The sequence below is a fragment of the Rhododendron vialii genome, chromosome 10a (assembly GCF_030253575.1).
Source record: "Rhododendron vialii isolate Sample 1 chromosome 10a, ASM3025357v1".
Classification (NCBI taxonomy): domain Eukaryota; kingdom Viridiplantae; phylum Streptophyta; class Magnoliopsida; order Ericales; family Ericaceae; genus Rhododendron; species Rhododendron vialii.
Genome location: NC_080566.1, coordinates 29,849,357 through 29,860,544, shown reverse-complemented (window position 1 = coordinate 29,860,544; position 11,188 = coordinate 29,849,357).

Sequence of the window (11,188 nt, the reverse complement as noted above, 5' to 3'; positions counted from 1 at the left end):
GACGCCGATTGGGCCGGTTGTCCAATCACCCGCCGCTCAACTACCGGCTTTTGTACATTTCTTGGATCCAATTGCATCTCTTGGAGTGCAAAAAAACAATCCACCATCACTCGTTCTAGCACGGAAGCAAAATATCGTGCCATGGCCTCCACCGCAGCTGAGTTGATGTGGCTCTCTTATTTGATGCGTGATCTTGGGGTTCCCATGTTTCCGCCACCTACTTTGTTCTGTGATAATATCAGTGCTTTGCACATGTCTATAAATCCTGTCTTTCATGTTCGCACAAAATATATCGAACTAGACTATCACTTTGTTCGGGAAAAGGTCGCTCTTGGTTCTCTCCTTACACGGTTTGTCCCATCCAAAAGCCAACTAGCATATATTTTTACCAAGCCGCTTTCGAAATCTGGGTTTCGCGATTTGAGGACCCAAACTTGGTCTATGGTGTTACCCGCATTCCAGTTTGAGGGAGGGTATTAAAGTAGTGCCAGTACATTATGAGAATGTAAAGTCAAAAAGAGAGGAAATGAATAGTATTAATGAGCCACCAAACCAACTAGCCAGTAGCCACCAACAACTCCCATCAAAAGAGGAAAGGAACGTTGAGCCTCCAACCCAGCAACAACCGAACAACGGCTGGTGCTCTCGTATTAATTAATTGCACATTTGTGTCGATAGAGTAGCTTTTACATTGTCTATATACAATACAAAACAAGACCAGTTGTATCGAAATTTTTTAATCAAGAGCCCTTTTTCAGTTATTTATCTCTACTTCTTTGGACAGAAGCAGAGGTCGAGTTTTTCATGTGCAAACGTCATGTTTATCGATACTTTTTGGAGTGTGGTGTGAGGCAGTTGAGCTCTTGCTGTGGAAAACACCATTCAAAGCCGTCTCCATGACTCCATGGAGGCTCTACTCCCAAGTTAAAGTAGTCAAACGAACGGCTTGCACTCTTCAAAAAATTTGGTCATATCATTGTTGCTTCATCTAAAAACAATTTGAGCTCCCTAAATCTTTCTGAATATTTAAACGGTTCCGTCTAACCACCGCATCTTTGCACCCGTTTAGGAAAGAAAAAACTCTAGATTCCATGCAAAATCTTGTAATGACTCTAATTTTTCCACTAATTTTTTTTTTTGAATAAAAATTTATATTTTGTATTTTTAAACTAACTAGTATCTGTCAATATATATATATTTTTTACCCGTATGTTATGATGATCCAAAAATTTAAATAAGTTAAATTATAATCTTATACAAAAAAATTATTTCCTTATAAAGTTAGTTAGATAATTATAGATTATACTCTATATTAGTTTAAATTGAATTATCAAAATTTCCTTATATGAGTGTGGTGTGCCACATGTACCATAGTATTTTTCCATCACCCCTTTATCAAAAAAAATATCTCGTCTCTCTCCCTCTCCAGCCGTCTCTCTCTCTCTCTCTATCCAATAATTCTTTTCCTTTCTCCCCAAGGAAACCATCCCCCTATTTCTATTTTTTAGGCTAAACTTTTTATCTTTTCCAAATCATTAAATTCGACCTTATCCCCTTCCTCCTTGAACCCCACTCCACCCCACCCCACCTCTATAAATACCTCTCTCCCCTCTCGCAATACAACACTCCTAGTCCACTGCAAAAACAAAAAAAAACAAGAAAAGAGGGATCACACCCTTTCGTTTTTCGTCCATATCAAGTCCCTCTATTTACAGCCTGTTTCCTCCTAGTTTCTGTCATTTTTAGGCCTAAGTTTCTTCACGAAAGTTGTAGAGGGCGTCGAGAGCTTCAATTTCGACCCAAGAATCACCCAAAACAGTCAAGGATTGAAAGAGTTATCGCTGTCCAAAGTTCAGTGAAATTTTCGGATTTCTGTTTCCAGACAGGAAACAAGACTTATGAAAACTCCCACTTTTCTCCTAGTTCGAATGGTTTTCGGGCTTCGACTTCTTCACAAAAGTTGTAGAGCGTTTCAAGATTTTCGCGTTAAACACAAGAATCGTCCAAAACGGCTGGTCAAGTTATTCCAGTCCAAAGTTACTGTTAGAATACCGATCTTTCGTCGTCAAACGAAAACCCACCGAACTCCACCGAATCGTTTTGTCTAGATTAAAGGTATTATAATCCCTCTCCTACCTTCTCTTAAGTATATTGAGTGATTACGTACGAATTTTATGTTCTGGAATGAAAGAAATCGACCCCGACGTTGTGTGGCCGGAACCGGCCATCTTCCTCTGTTTTGCTGATTGTATTCTGTAAACCCACGTAGTGGGATTTGAAAATTTGGTTGAAAATTACCCTTTAGCCCTTTTAGTTTGATATGTGTGTTAAGTTTGGCCCTTATGCATGTATAAGTTGTTAAAATTGACCACTGAAGTTATTAAGTTTGTACTTAGGTCCTGAATGTTAATAATACGGGTTTTATATATTATATAATCAATACCCGGAGGTGATTAACTGTAATGTTCGGCCCCATAGTTGGTATAAAATATATATATATATATATATATATATATATATATATTTATTATGATTGTATTGTTTTAGCTAATATTTTATAGGTAAATAATAATAATGTTTATTAAATAAAGATTTCTTGTAATAATTAACTTATTGGCCATACAAGATTAAGGACAACGGTCCATTCATAAAAAGTTACGTGATTCTCTAGCTTATTGTTTATTTCAATTATCGTTGTAATTATTTGTATATTACTCAAACTCTTGATTTGAATGCTCGATTGGACCCTAGAGACATGGGGTGGTATGCGAAATAGAGTTCATCTAGACGATGCTAGATAATGGATAAACTGGAAAGTTTTTATTTTTAGATTGCCTGTAGGCAGATTTTGAGATTGTGATGAGATTTGCGATGAGAATTAAAACTGGCGGGTGTCCAGTGATGAATTGATACTGGCGGGTGTCCAGTGGTGATTGTGATGTGGTACATAAGATAAGCGAACCCTAGGCATGATTCAGGCATGATAAGCTTTCCCCTTGTTGTAGTTATTGGGATGCACACTCGGTACATAACTTAGGGGTATCTGCGACAACAAAGGGAAGTGATCTCATGGGACCGAGCATGACTAGCGGTTGGGGAGGAAAGATCTCGCGGAGGGATCTTAGATTTCACATTAGAATAATGAATAGTAATAAACTGATGTTTGTGAATCTCTGTTCTACTTTTCGTATCTTTATTATCCTGTTACTTGCTAACTGTAAGGTAAGAGGGGTAGTTGGGTTGGATTATTCTACTGAGTGATTTATCACTCACGGATACGTCTGTATCCTAGTAAATCGATTGCTTCGGCGATCAATTTGCCAGAGGGTGCATGATTCAATGGAGGAGCAGTCGGACACAAGAGGAATACTAGGGACAAAGATCGAGATTGTAATAATTAAACCTTTATTTTGAAAAATTATATTTATATAGAAAAAATTTCGTAAGAAAGTACTCCTTCCGTCCCATATTATTTGGACTTTTTCGATATTTGTGTCAGTTTTCAATCGTTTGTATCTTCCAATATGAATCTCCAACAGTATGCAATATGGATCTTGTTTGATAGTTCTCGATTACATCTATAATACAAAGTTTTCAAAATTATAAAAAATATCATAAATTGGGAGATATAAGAGTTTAAAGAACGGCGCGAATATCGAAAAATACCAAATATTTTGGGACGGAGGAAGTATTTTATTTTGCTCCCGAAAAGCCGGGGCGTTACAAATCTCGCTTGCATTTATGCACTGACTGTACAGACATTCTCAGAGCATCTCCAATCCAATACTTCATTTTTGCTTTCATTTCTTCATTTGAGAGTATCAAAATAATATATTTTTATTGCAAAAGTGATTTTGGAGGAAATCTAACTCCAACCCAATACTCTATTTTTACTTCTATTTCTTTAAAAACTCATCCCAAATCTCAAACTTCCCCACTTTCCCTTCAAAACTCAAATTTTCATTTTTCTAACTTCATTAAAAAAATACTTAATATGGGTCTTATTTTGAAGATATTGTACGTATCTTTTGATTGGTACCAATTTTATAAAGGATTACTGTATCAAAACTAATTTAATGAACAAAATGGGATTTAGCGAGGGTGAATAGTGAAATGGAGGACATCCTCCATTTTTTTCTCCATCCTCCATATTTGGAGTACCAAACTTGATCCTCTCAAATGGAGGAGAAAATAGAGGATGGGTTGGAATGGTATTTCCTCCAAAAATGATCCTCTCAAATGGAGAAATAGAGGAATGGAGGGTGCATTGGAGATGCTCTCAGTGCACCTGTACAGACCTTTTCAGTGGACATTATTGTCCCCCACTCAACCATCAATACTACCCCTCAAAAGTATGATAGGTTTCCAGCAAACATACGATGAACCAACGAGAGAATCTTATTCAATGAGCAACTTATTCACAGAGTTGCTGTAAATAGATTATTTACAGAGCCGTCCAATCTCATTTGTTTGTTTTGACAATCAATAGTTGAGATAAGTTTTTAAATTTTGACGGGTAATAGATATTTCAGAGCGATAATAATTTGTTTTTAATCCGGACCATCCAAAAGTCCGCGATTGGCTCCGTAAAAACTTATCTACGGAACCCTCCGTAAATAAGTTTTTTTTGAACCAATACATCCCTTTTCTTCTTCCTAAATTTTTGCTCTGATTATTCTGGTATTTCAATTTTTTGTGTAATTTTGTTGAAATTTTTATGATTAATTATTTGTCTTGATGAGATTGTCCGGAGTACCCTCATGAATTTGGTTACACAATACTATCCCTGCAACCGCTCTAAAAGTATATTTGCGGGTGCAACGTCGAATACACTATAAACAAACTTGGGTACACCAAATGTACACCAAATTGTGTGCGATTCATTTTGAGGTCTCACACAAATGCTCCGAGCCGTTTAGTTTGTTTAAATGTGTTAATGAATTTATTACAAAATCAACTCAAATAAATATTGGTAAGAGCTGATCAATTCATTTGATTTTAGTAGGGGCAAAAAAATCGAAAGAATTGATATTGCCATTTTTTATATTCCTTCCGCCCAAAAAGAATGTTCATATCGAATATATATATATATATATATATATATATATATTTTGGTAATGTAGGGTGTTCTGAGGCAGCTTACACGCATTGCAGACTAATTCATACAGTTTTTCACATGTTTACGCATAGGATGATGTGGCCCCAAAAAATGATGGTAAAGAGAATTGAACATGAGACCTTGAAAGAGAATAAACCCTTGAGTCCCTAAGCCAAGACCACTTGGCTAATCCCTAGAGGTTTTATATGCAATTTATGTCTGATTTGATAGATCTTACTTAAATATTATTTGATACAAATTTTAAAATTATAAAAATTATTATATATTACAACATTAAATTTTTTTTAAAAATCACCATGTACTTTTAGGCTATGTTTGGAACTTAAGAAAAAGAAAAGAAAATGAGAGGAAAAATTTACTATTCACTAAATTTGAAATTTTTATTTTCTTCTCTCTTTCTCTTCCAACCAAACAATAGAAGGGATTTTTTTTTAATTTTCCTTTCTTTTCCTTAAGTTCCAAACAGAACCTTAGTTTCACTATCTAAAGAGTTTCTAGATGTTGAAAAGAACACAAGTACACTATGTTCGTTTCGGTTCTGTAGACCCAAACTTTTTTTCTTTGCGCACGACCCTTAATAAATTTTTACATCTATTTCTCTATCTCTCTCTCTTCACTCATTACTCCGAAAAACTATCTCAAAATCCAAAACGAACCTCCAACCCTTTTCTTTATTTTACCTAGTAAAAAGTACCCCAAAAAATTACAATTTTTATTTTGCCTATTTACTTTTTCATTTATGTATTCCATCTTTATTCTCTATTCTTGCTCTCTATCCAACTAAATAATTATTTTTTGGGCCAAAATGTAAATAAAAAATGTGAGAGAGAGAGAGAGAGAGAGAGAGAGAGAGAGAGAGAGAGAGTCATTCTCTAGCTACTTGTAGCTAATGAAAATTATAAAAGGATGAACCTGGTAAAGTAAAGAGGCCCTTGGATAACTCAAAATGAATTTTGGGTAGCAACTACAGTCAAGAGGTCTCAAGTTAAGAGTCATCTCCGGCGCATCTTTATTTGTTCGAAATAGAGAATAGAGGTGACATATTGAGAGAAGATTTCATAATTTATCCCTTCTTTTTTTACTTTTTGTATTTTTTTTGGAGAATCTTGATGGGATCTATTGTCCTTTTTAGAGATTTGGTCTCCAAAATGAAAGTGTGGTCTTCATATTTGGAGACCTAAAAGTAAATTTGGTGACCAAATCTCTAAAAAAGACAATGGGTCTCTCCAAAATTCTTCCAAAAAGTACAAAAAGTGAAGACAAAATGAGATAAATTACAAAATCTTCCCTCAATTTATATGTTACATTCATTCTCGAGATGTAGTGATGCTCTCCAACCCAACATCCTCTATTGCTCCATTTGAGAGGATTGAATTAATAATTTTCAATCAAAAATGAATATAGAGAAGTTTACTTTACATATAAACTCCAATCACAAACCTCTATATCTCTATATTCGTCTCTAGTTCAAAAAACTTTCTCACTTTTCCTCCAATCATTATTCAATCTCAATGCAAATCTAATACTTTTTGCATTTTATATTCAAAAAGTAGTTTTAGAGGATCTTCTATTTTTTTTCCCATACTCTATATCAGGAGTATCAAATTTTATCCTAAAAAATAGAAGAGGAAATAGAGGATGGATTGGAATGAGGATTTCCTCAAGAATAAAGAAATAAAGGAAGAAATGAAGGATTAGAGGAAGGATGGGTTTGAACGAGGATTTCCTTTGGAATAAAGAAATAGAGAAAGAAATGAATGGTACTACTGTTAGATTTTTTGGAGGGTTCCAACCTAAAATCAATTGGCAATAGGTGGAGTAGCCTCTAGAATTTATTAACCAAACTTAGGTGGCTTAGATGAGCGATGTGTGATAAGTCTAACAATCCCCCTCACGTGCAGCCTGGATGCACGTGGAGGTGACAAACCAGGAGCTGACCGACTGACTCGGGCGACAGAGATGACAAAGACTTTTCCACGAGAGGTGAGGCCACCCAAGACCTAGCTCTGATACCATATTAGATTTTTTGAATGGTTCCAACCCAAAACCAATTGGCAATATGTAGAGTAGCATCTAGAATATATTACTCAAGTTTGGATGGCTTAGATAGCGATTTAGGATAAGTCTAACAACTACACGCCCTATTTATGAGGTCTTCTTGGATGTACTTCGAACTGTTAGACGTTGTAGGACACGTTAGCCATGCCAAATTTCAGGTTGACGCGCTATTGTTGCTGTGTTTTTTAAACAATTCGTCTCTAAGAAATGGGTTCTCTTTTTTTAACGTAAATGTGTTTGGAGAATATATCAATCGACTCCCAATCGATAAGATTTTTTCCTTTTGATGTTTGCAGTTTTAGATAACATTGACGCTAGTTTTTTTTGGCAAATCATGTCCAAAATCGATGAGACATAGACAAGACATGAGAGACATAAACAAGACATGAGAGATTGGATAACAAAATTAAGCCAAAAAAACGATACATTGACTTGAAGGCGATATAGTGGGTGTTTACAAAAAATTAATTTTGCTCATATTGAGATTCTAGTTTTTTAAAATCTAGAGTGTTTACCAAAAATTCTTGATAATATTTTCTCAGATTCTACAAATTTGAAAACCTAAAAAAGGAATAAAATTTTAAAAATTCTAAAGCTGGGGTTGGGTAGCTTATGAAGTTTTTCGGATAAAATTTTAGGTTTATGTTATATAAAAGTTTATTTTTAGCTTTTAGACTTAAACAGTACTAGTTTTTGCTGTAACTTAATTATAATTTCACAGTTATTGTAAACATGTTTATCTGTTTCTAATAGAATCTAAAATATGTTACAAAATCTGAAGCTAGAATCTAAAATTTATATCTACAGCTATCGCAAACGCACTCATATTGACGCGCACTAGGGCTGCCCCAACAGATCAACCGAACCGTTGAAACCGAAGAAATCCGCCCAAATCGATCCGTCCGTGAACCAAATCAAGGTATGTGACGGATGAAAGTGGATGAAAAAACAACAATCCGCCGTTAGCAGATCGGACCCGCCTAATCCGCCAAAAGTAGAAATTTTAAAAATGTGAGAAAGAGTTAAGCCCTTTACAATAAATTATTGGCCCCACCAAAATAGTACTGTATTAGTAAGTTCAACAGTACTCCATGTACCATGCTGCTTGTTATTGACATAGAAATTTCAACATTATGTCAAATACGATAAATTATTGCTAGTCTTGGGGCAATAAGGAGTGGTATGATGTTTTATTGTGATATTATTTTTTAAATTTTTGGTATTTATAAAAAATAAATTGCATGCGCTTAAATCTACCCGAACCAATTTGACCAAACAACGCTCATAGACGGATAATGGATGAGGTAAGTTTGAATGTGTGTGTTTTGCTATCTGATTTTTGGGTTTCAATGAGCGTTTTAGAGCAGATATGAACATGCTTTATTTTAAGAAATGTTACTTGAGTAATTTAACATTTTTATATATGCAAAGTTTTGGAAGCTTTTTAAATTTTTTTGAAGTGTTTAGGCTATTTCAATCCCGCCCAAAATCGACCAAGCTGAACCGCCTAAACCGCAAACCAAACCGACTGAACCGTGAAACACTCACGAACGGTTGCGGATAGAGAAAATTATAATTTGGCGGATGTAAATCTGCCTAGGAATTGAACTGATCTGTCCAAAACCGAACCACGAACAGCCCTAAGTCGCGCGCAGTGTGCACAATACACAAAATGACCTACCTTCCTATTCCTCTTGTGTGGAAAGCGAAAAAAAAATTAGGAGAGAAGTGTTTGCCATGAATTTGGTCTACTGTAAGAGAAAATTCATGGTGGTTATCCCCTCTCTCTTAGGTAAATGAGAGGCGGGGGCTGCTGTCCCGGGTTTTCGGGTTCACTCCGGTCTCGCTCCGATGATTGGAAACGTTCATTTTGTAGAGCTCGTCGAATAGAATAACTATGCAAAAAATCAGCTTAATTGGATATCATTAAGTACCTGATCGGTACCTTTTTATCTTAAAAAGAATGGATCCGAAACACTGGATCAAATCTACTGTAACCCATGGACTGAGAGTTATATGGGCTCCGATCAGACACTTAATGATATCCAATTAAGCTAATTTTTTGCATAGTTATTCTACTCGACGAACTCTACAAAGTGAACGTTTCCGATTATCTGAGCGAGACCGGAGTGGGCCCGAAACCCGAGACAGCAGCACTCTGCTGCCCCCTTAGGGCGGCAGCATCCCCCCAGGTAAATGACACTATTTTCGCTTGCTTTGATTTGGTTTGGTTGGATTTAAAGTATTAGAAGAATAAATATTTAGTATTATTTTTGTGAAGAATTAACATTTAAGAATGAGTTCTTCTAAATTCAACTTATTTCTTTATTTTGTGTGTTTTGTTCATTATTTTTGAATTTTTTTCAGATTCGCGTGATTTTTTTTTGGATTAATCATCCATCTCGACGAGAGGAGTCTAAAAAGTACAAAATTATGACCAAAAGAAAAAAGAAGTTCACTAAAGACGAAAAAAATATCAAACAGTTATCTTTTAAAGCTTAAGTGCCGTCTTATTTGAATTTTTTCAATATCGGTCCATATTTTTTATAATTTTCTGATTCGTCTTGTCGAGACGAACGATTAACCCCTAAAATTTCATCTAAAAATTAAAAAATTATGAAAAATAAAAAATACCGAAGGCTCCATTTGTTTCGATATAAAAGTGTTGTATAATGTAAAATATTTTCCATGTAAAATGTTTTTACAGAAAACAAACTTCAAATTTTATTTTTCGGTGTTTGGTTAGTACTTTAAAATATTTTCAGAAATTAACAAAATAATGTAGAGAGATCTAGAGGTGGGCTTAAACGGTGGAGAGATATAAGAATATTAGAATTGAATGTGGGTCAGGACTGACGATCGAGGAAACTGAGCAGTTAAAATTGCAGTTAATATTTTACATGTAAAATATTTTTCTCATTTTTTATATAATCAAACACTGAAAAATAGGTAAAACATTTTACCGATAAATATTTTACGCCCAAACAAATGGAGCTTAATAAATTCCAAACTTAGGACCTATTTGATAAAATTAAAAACCGAAACTGAATGCTGAAAAATTAAGTACGGAAAACTGAATTTTTTAAGCTGAAAAGCTATTTGGTAAACATATTAAGTACTGAATTAAAAAAATAATAAATTAATTTTAGTTCCAATTCTCTATTAATTTACTAATGGTCACAATTTACTTATAGTATTGGTAGAATGGTGATTGTGGTGGTATTGGAGTGGTGGCGATAGTGGTGTAGGTGGTGGTGGTGTAATGGTGGCAATGAATGGTAGTGGTGGTGGCAGTGGAGTGATGGTAGTGTAATGGTGGCAATGAGTTGTGTCGGTAGAGTGATAGTTGTGCAATGGTGGCAGGGGTGACCAATGTGGTAGTGGTGGTGGCAGGGTGGTAATGGTGGTGGTGGTGGAGTGATAGGGGTGTGGTGGTGATGGTGGCGGTAATGGTGTAGTTGTGGTGGTGAAGTGGTAGAGGTGGTGGTGTTGGTGGCGGTGGCGAAGTAGTGGTGGTGGTGGAGTGGTTGTAGGAGTGAGAATAGTTGTGGTGGTATGATGATTAAATGCAAGTACACAAAAATTCAGCCAAAATAAAGTAGCTCAAAATTAATTTTTTTCAACTTTTTAGCCTACATTTTAAGTAGTACTTAATTTGTTAAGCAATGTAAAATATCGTTATCAAACCTACTGAATCACTTATTACTTAATTGATTCAGTTTTAAGTGCTGAATTTGGGTTATCAAACAAGCCCTTAATATACTAGTGACTCCGTCCCGAACGCTAAATAAATATTTATTTTTTAAGAAGGTAATTTCAAGCTACAAATAATGGGCTTATTGAAATATAAAAATATGTAATGTGGATCTTGTTTGAAAGATCTTATTTTTAATACGGTGCAGAAAAAATTCAAAAAAATATTTTTTTATTTATATTATTTTTGAGTTTGAAAATGTGAAATAAATACTTATTTTTTAAAAAAGTGTTCTGGGACGCGCTCTAGATTTGAAA